Source organism: Gigantopelta aegis, chromosome 11 (assembly GCF_016097555.1).
Source record: "Gigantopelta aegis isolate Gae_Host chromosome 11, Gae_host_genome, whole genome shotgun sequence".
Lineage (NCBI taxonomy): Eukaryota > Metazoa > Mollusca > Gastropoda > Neomphalida > Peltospiridae > Gigantopelta > Gigantopelta aegis.
This window is the reverse complement of record NC_054709.1, coordinates 24633484-24639693: the sequence shown is the minus strand read 5'-3', so window position 1 is coordinate 24639693 and position 6210 is coordinate 24633484. Positions and strand designations below refer to the sequence as shown.

The following is a 6210-nucleotide window of genomic DNA, read 5'->3' as shown; positions in this document are numbered from 1 at the left end:
ATAAAATTTTATATTGAAATTAGTTTCCGGCATACTTCGTAATTCACCCGAATCATTCCGTATACCCTTGGCATAATCCTGAATGTTTTCAAATTATTTTCAAATCACTGGCATGATTTTGCAAGTAAGGTTTTGATTGATCGAATGAAAGGTCAACTGGACATGAGCTCCAACGGGGTGCTGTTAGATCCACAAGTAATAGTAATTAACCAGTGGAACTAATTTTAATTAGGCGCTTGTGCATAAATTTTAGAAGAGGGTGGGGGGGGGGGCTAAACAGTGGCTAGCTACATTTATGAGGGGTTAAGACATGCTTTCACGGAAAAAAGTAGTACTGAAAAAAAAAAATGTTTGCTTGATCAAGAGGAGGGTTCGACCGCCAAAACCCTTTTTTTCCATACACTTATGTGTTTATAATTATATAAGAAATGTTTGTCATTTTTAATAATGAATTTATCGATGTACAAGTACATTTTATTACATTTTTTTAACAATACAAACTCTTTAAACTACGTGACGTCGTTGTGTATTTTTGTCAAATCATGATAACATCATATTCAGTACCGGCAAAGTCATTGGTTTGTAAGCTCCAAATCGTCCAATCAGGTTGGACATTACATCAATGCATGATAAGTTTTCAGTGAGAAAGTATGCTTTTTTCGTCTGGTTACGAGTCCCCGCTGGGGTAATATATATGGGGAGTTTCGGGGGGGGGGGGGTATGCTCTCCCGTAAAATTGTGAAAATTAGATATCCTGAAATGCAATTTCCTGCATTCTACAAATAAAATTCATCTCTGCCTTAAGATTTGCCACCAATAATATTTTTAATTCAGAATTATTGGAGCGGTTAGATACAGGTTTTGCAGATCTCCCCCCGAATAGTTTGTATATTTCATAGTATCGCCTCCTCAACGTGCTTCGCCTTGCCAATTTTGATTTAATTGACAAAACACTTTATAAATATTTCGAGACGTATTGGCACAGGGTTGTACAGTTATTTTTTAGTTTTTTTGTATTTAAATCTCATTATTACATCTATATTTTTATGCACATCGGGAATATAATAAAAAACCCATACAGGAGACAAGGGTATAATGTTTCAGGCCCGGTGGCTCTAAAATTACCTTTCCCAGTGTATAGTGAGACAATTGGCACGGGAAGTGACATACAGTGTTAATGGTGCAGATCTGACAGACTCGAATAGGGTTTGTGGGTTCATCTATTCTCATATTATCGTCTTTCCCAGTCAATACAGTGTCATATTCCTTCTACAATTGACAGGTAACAGAACAGGAATAGTATTACAGACAGACAGACTGACAGAGGGTGTCGTGGGTTCAGCAACGGCTCTAGGAGGGGTCTACCCATAATATAGAGTAAGATATATATAGGTGACACTGGTAAGTCATGGTAATATAGATAGTGATACAGACAGAAGAATTTGGGATTTACAATCTAAATGTATCTATGTACTTTCACATGTACTTCAGAGTACAATATACACATGACACTGGTAAACACTTTATAAGATAGTTCGAGAGTAACAGAGGGTGTCTGTGGGTACCTGCGGTGGCACACGGGGGTCTTTACAGTGTAGTAAAGATTCACTTTCCTTTACGGGAGGTGACATTTAAATCAGTCATTAATGACACAGACAGACAGAGGGTCTGTGGGTTCATCTAAAGGTACTTTTTGGGGTCTAATACACAGTTTTATTGCACAGGTGACGGTAAGCAGTGGTAATGGTGAAGATAGTGACCGACATACAGACAGACAGAGGGTGTCTGTGGGTTCAGTCTAAAGGTGGCTCTGTTGATTGGGGTCTTTCCCAGTGTAATACAGAGTACAGATTCCTTTGCATGGGAGGTGACACTGGTAAGTCAGTGGTAATGGTGGAGATAGTGATGTATTAACAGGACATCATCATTACGTTTCTTAACACGGTCGTTCGCGAAACGTTTTGTCGTTAGCGTTAAGAAACAGAGTGTTTGCCGCGAGCAAACCGAACGTCAGCCAGCGTCATTGAAAAGTGACTCGCGCCCAACAAAGATGACTGCCAAACGTTTTGATTTTGGCTTTTCACACAAAACTTCTTTAAAAATTCTTAGCATACCAACTCTGGAACTAATTAGTTATGCTCTGAAAAAAACAAAAACAACTGTATATCATTATTGGAGTTTTTAAAAAAAGTCATTATATCGGCAAGCAGAACTATTTCTTAATGTTTCGTTGATAACATTTTCACTGTTTTGTCACAGTGATAACCGTTTATTAAAAACATGCTAAAAATTAAACTTGTTTTGTTTCGTCCATTAAATTTTATACGGATGTATTTTTTTAAAGGTACCAATAATTTCAAGACCTTGTTTGTACTGTTAGAGGACTATTTGAGAATAATACAAAGTCAAGCATTAGTGTTGTTGTGGTCAATCATTTTGGAAAACGTTTGCATATTAAAATACGTTGCATAGACCAATAAAACGCCCGCCGCGAACGCCGCGTCAAGAAACGTAATGGCATGTGTGTTGACCCTATCTAGGCACGTATAGTTGAAGGGGAATCTTCATAATATTTATCAATTATTACTCAATTACACAATATATATTTTCTATAAATGGGTACTGTTATAATTGGCTAGAACACTTAAAGTTTATTCAATAACTAACGCATGCCCGATATATATATATATATATATATATATATGCAATATATATTATATATATATATGTGTGTGTGTGTGTGTGTGTGTGTGTATGTGCCAAAGAACTTCCCATCCATAAAACTACAAACTGAGTATGTTAACATCTAAAAAAAACTTATATGCTTTTTAAACAAACTTTAAATTTGGAACATTACTTAATAAAATTACCCCCACAATTGTTAGCATTTTTATAAATGTAAACCATTACTTATTCATAACTGTTTTAGGAATACAATAAAAAGGGTTAGAAAGCCTTATTATTATTTCCAAATAACAACAACAACAACAATAACAGTAACAATAACAATAATAACAACAATAATAATAATATTAATAATAATAATAATAAAAACCCTAACAAACTAACATTTAAAGAATTGTTTAATTGTAATAGCATAAACAACCTGCGGTAATTTTTCAAAATTTATTTCTAAAATTACGAACAAATTCTGTAAATCAGAGACATTTCAATACCCCAAAATACTGTGAAAGGATTTTTTTTTTTATTTAACGACGCACTCAACACATTTTATTCATGGTTATATGGCGTCGAACATATGGTTAAGGACCACACAGATTTAGAGAGAGAGGAAACTCGCTGTCGCCACTTCATGGGCTACTCTTTTCGATTAGCAGCAAGGGATCTTTTACATGCACCATCTTATAGACAGAATAGTACATACAACGGCCTTTGTTTCACCAGATCTTGAGCACTGGTTTGAATGATAAAAAATACTGTGAAATACTCATTTATAAAAATCGTATAACTATAACAGGTCCAATCACGTCTAGTTACGTTGGATCGATTGTGTATGCTGTCGAACAATTCTAGTTGTCCTCTTGTCATTGTCAATACCCGTTGTACAGTCAGGGTCGTAGCTAGCCGGTGGATGGGGGGGGGGGGGGGGGGGGCAAGGGGGCAGTTCCCGAAAAAGATCCGGAATGCATTATAGAAACTTAAAGAAATTTCTCTTCTTGACCGTTTAAGGAGTTTTAGTTTATAAACTATTCAGTTGACCCCCTCCCACCCAACAAAAAATCCTAGCTACGGCCCTGACAATAATCCCCCACATGATGTTGTCTGATGGCCTGAGTTTCCTGACTAAAGTTTCAAATGTCAATTGTTGGGTGCAGATGTATTACACTGTACTTATTATAGTCTCGCCCCCCCCCCCCCCCCCCCCCACCTTCAATACTGCAAAACTTAATGGATTAAAGTGACATTACTGAGTTTGCTGCAATTTTTAAGATGTTATCAACTAACAGAGACTTTATAACGATTGTAATTACATATCACATTTATTTTCTGCATAAAATATTAGTGGCTGTATATTAAACGTGTTTCTGATCGTTCTAATATTTGTATTAGGTTAAATTTCATTTTATTTCCTAAAAAACCCCACTTTTTCGTACATACGAAATTATTTGAAGACAAAATCCAGTTTGGGCTTCTTACAAATATTAAGACAACCAGAAACACATTGAAAATACAGACACTGATATTCTAAACAAGAAAATATATTTAATATGTAAGTTTAATTGTAGAAATATTTTATTACTTAGAAACATCTTACAATGCAGCAAACTCGGGAATGTCCCTTTAGTCGGTTCTTATTAAAACAAAATAAAATAGAAAAAAGTGCACTCTTTTCAATGGAACTATATTCGCTAATTAGCTGCAATATTGGTAAGATAAATTGAAACAATAATTTCCTCATTGTTTTTCATTATGCAGTCCGTTTAGTCAAGAGTCAAAATCAGTAAAATTATTACCAAATATCAAACATTTCAAATATGTCCTAAAATCAAGATATATAATAGAACGAAGCATTCATCATAGTAAAATTTACACCATAAATTTCAAGCAAAGTGTGCTGTGTGTCATAATTTACTAGTATGTAATATGTAGCCAGGCAATATTTGAACAGAATTTTATAGTAATATGTTGTTTTTGTGTGTGTGTTTATATTTCGATTCTCATAAATGTGTTTTAAAATATGATAGTGTGTATATGAAACAAAAATATATAATATAATATTTTTATAATAGTAATATATTCCATATTAATATTATTTTCATAATAATATTTTCATTGTAATTGTTTTTAAAAAAAAGACATATTTTTGTTCAGATACCACATCGACTACACTGTCATCTTCTACTTCATCTTTTTTAACACCAACCATAACAGTTTCAAATACTACAGGTAAGAATATAAATTTACTGACAATGTTATTAATATTATTGTGCAACCCACAAGTTATTGTAAAATGACTTCAAAAGTTTTTGTTGTTTTTGTATACTTTTTCAATTATTTATGACTTATTTTTCATTACAAATTCATTTATTGCACATTGAGTACGCTTTCGTATATTGTAAGACGATGATTCAAGGCACCCCAACCTTGATATTGCCAGTGATCTGGGGGTAATAATGGTTTAGAAAAAAATATAGAAGAAAAAAATTAGTACGCTTTTGTTACGTTTTTACGTTTCATGTTTAAGAGCCGTGCATAGTTGAGAGCAGGGGAGCAATTGAATCTCCAGAAATACTTTTATTTTATTTCAAAATACAAGTGTTGTTTACCTAGAGAATATACCATGTCACTGTACTATAATTCGTATTTTACCGCCCACCTCCAATTATTTTAGACTTGGCACGGCCCAATTTTTCAACTCATATCCTTTTTTAAGATAAAAGGAAAACTAATTTTAGAAAAGAGATGGGGTGTGGCTCATTTATGGACTGCTAGGCAGAAATGCAATGGGCTGTAAGACTGATTACCCTCCGTGGACTCAATTTTCCCCGTCCCAACCAATGTCTACAACTGGTACACCAAAGGCCGAGGTATGTACTGTACTGTCTCATAAGGAAATGAAGGAAATGTTTTGTTTATTTTATTTATTTATTTTATTTTATTTACGGTTATATGGCGTCAGACATATGGTTAAGGACCACACAGATATTGAGAGAGGAAACCTGCTGTCACCACTTCATGGGCCACTCTTTTCGATTAGCATCAAGGGATCTTTTATGTGCACAATCCCACAGACAGGATAGTACATACCACGGCCTTTATTACACCAGTCGTGGAGCACTGGCTGGAACGAGAAATAGCCCAATGGCTCCACCGACGGGGAGACGATCCTAAACCAAGCGAGCGCTTTACCACTGGGCAAGATCTCGCCCCTGTACTGTCTGATAAAGCGCATATAAAAAAATCCTTTGCTGTTAATCAGAAGGAATAGCTTATCCAGTGGCATGTCTTATCTATAAACGAAGCCTAAGTTGACACCAAATTGCCGTAGTTTGCAATGTGCTCAGGTGTCGTTAAACAATATTAATATTCATTTCCTTAATTAAAAAAAAAATCTTTAAACATTTCAGGTGTAATCTCGAGTAATTTATTTACTTATACTGGCACTGGTGTGACTCACATCCCGAACACGTCACGTAGCACGAACGGTAATTCTGGATCTTTGCCGGAAACACAGACTCAGTCTGGTGA

The 6210-nt window shown here is 34.9% G+C and overlaps 1 long non-coding RNA gene across 1 annotated transcript; it reads left to right on the top strand.

Annotated features, from left to right (window-relative positions):
• Positions 1-1772: 1772 nt before the first annotated feature.
• On the top strand, positions 1773-6210 carry LOC121385189. Its single transcript, XR_005959504.1, has 3 exons — positions 1773-1876; positions 4834-4908; positions 6090-6210. It is a non-coding gene; the product is annotated as an uncharacterized LOC121385189 (long non-coding RNA).